Below are 1593 nucleotides of genomic sequence, written 5' to 3' on the forward strand. Positions count from 1 at the left end.
GCTAAAGGTATGGGGAAATATCTTTGTACAGATAGAGCGTTTGTTACCATCGGAAATATTAGAACGAGAACGGTCCCAGCTAATAGAGCTTGTTAAAAAAATTCTTTGGAAGTTCAGGAGAAGGATGTGTTTTTAAGGAACTATAAATAGAATGATATTTAGATAATTAACAAAGAGATAACGCGGTAATTAAAGAAATTCTTGATCAATACAAATGGAGTTTCTTCGTTTGTGTTTCAATCGCCGTTTTGATGGACTAACGCGTCCCCGGATCCACGGTATAGTGGAAATTAAGCTTAACACTGAGTTTTCCTAAGCCTTTGCGATAGATTTTCTGAAATGGTTTTTCTACGCTTGGTATTTAGTTACCATTTCGTGTCGTCGATAAAAAAACGCTCCTCCCCTTGGTTACAATAAGAGAGTGTGTTGTTCTGTCGACTTTATGGTCAGACACCGGAGTGTTTTTACAAGACTAGCAAAAATTAATATTTGAGAAGTACTTTTGGGAAAATCTTGAATTACACTCTTCGCGCGTTCGATTTCATTACCCCTCCCCTTACACGCTTAACCCTCAACATGTGGGAGTATAGTTTAATACCAATGAAAATAATCAATTTCTTCATGAATATTGAATTACTACAGCCTACATGATATCAATCATTATGAACCCTATATTTTAAGATAAGGGACACGCAATTTAGACAATATATACCGATGCCAGCTGGAAGATAACTTTTGCTACACTGTTACTTTTAATTATCACGCGTCGAAAGGGTATATCCGTGGTCCGTTTTCAAAGTAGTCTCCTGACATACCTAGCGTGGAATCTAAACCAATCAGAATAGCCTATAGGGCATTAAAGGATTTCAGATCAAGACGTTGTCCTTACTTCACTCGGCCCAGGGTAAACAATCAGGTTCCAAGCGAGGAATATAGCAAACATCGTATAAAGAGGGACGCGGAAACAAACAACCCCGTTGTTTGTTTGTTAGAATTCAAATTTAATTACGCCAACCAAACTTAACGGTTGTTTACTTATGCCCGCCCGAATGTTTCTACCACGCTTATAAGCTCCGCGATGGGGAACTTAAACTTTATTCTTGCTAAGCCTCTGACTGAGTTTAACGTACTAATAATTTACGAGTATGATGTAAGGCTAGTCCCTCAAAATATTTCCAGTAATTTTCAAGTAGCGAAGACCCGGTATGTGGAAAGTCCTCGCATTGATTTCTATACGGTTAGATAAGCTTAGAAAATGGGATAATATTTTACGCCCAGTAATTTTAACTTTTCCCATCGATGTATTGATATTAAAACATAAACTTGGATACTTTTACTCATATTTATGTCATATGGTCATAAATCTTTAGTACTTGAAACTAATTCGTAATCGAACTGGTTAGCCTAAGAGATGTTCTCAAAGAGACAAAGTAAGCTGATCAGACCTAGATAACTTCGCAAATAGTTAACGACACATGATATTTTGTTGCAAAATGAACAAACGTTCACCCTGAATGCAAAATTTCAATCTTTGAATGCAATCTAACCTACCAAAGAATTAAATAATGGACTAAACAACAACATTTAATTTAT

The 1593-nt window shown here is 36.3% G+C and overlaps 1 protein-coding gene across 1 annotated transcript in view; it reads left to right on the top strand.

Annotated features, from left to right (window-relative positions):
- The window catches only part of LOC149661441 (uncharacterized), a 237789-nt gene that overhangs the window by 83350 nt on the left and 152846 nt on the right, over nt 1–1593 (top strand). The gene's annotated exons all lie outside the window — the stretch shown is intronic.

Source organism: Phalangium opilio, unplaced genomic scaffold (genome assembly GCF_054372755.1).
Source record: "Phalangium opilio isolate 3A_F unplaced genomic scaffold, DU_Popi_V2 ptg000070l_1, whole genome shotgun sequence".
In the NCBI taxonomy this organism is placed as follows: domain Eukaryota; kingdom Metazoa; phylum Arthropoda; class Arachnida; order Opiliones; family Phalangiidae; genus Phalangium; species Phalangium opilio.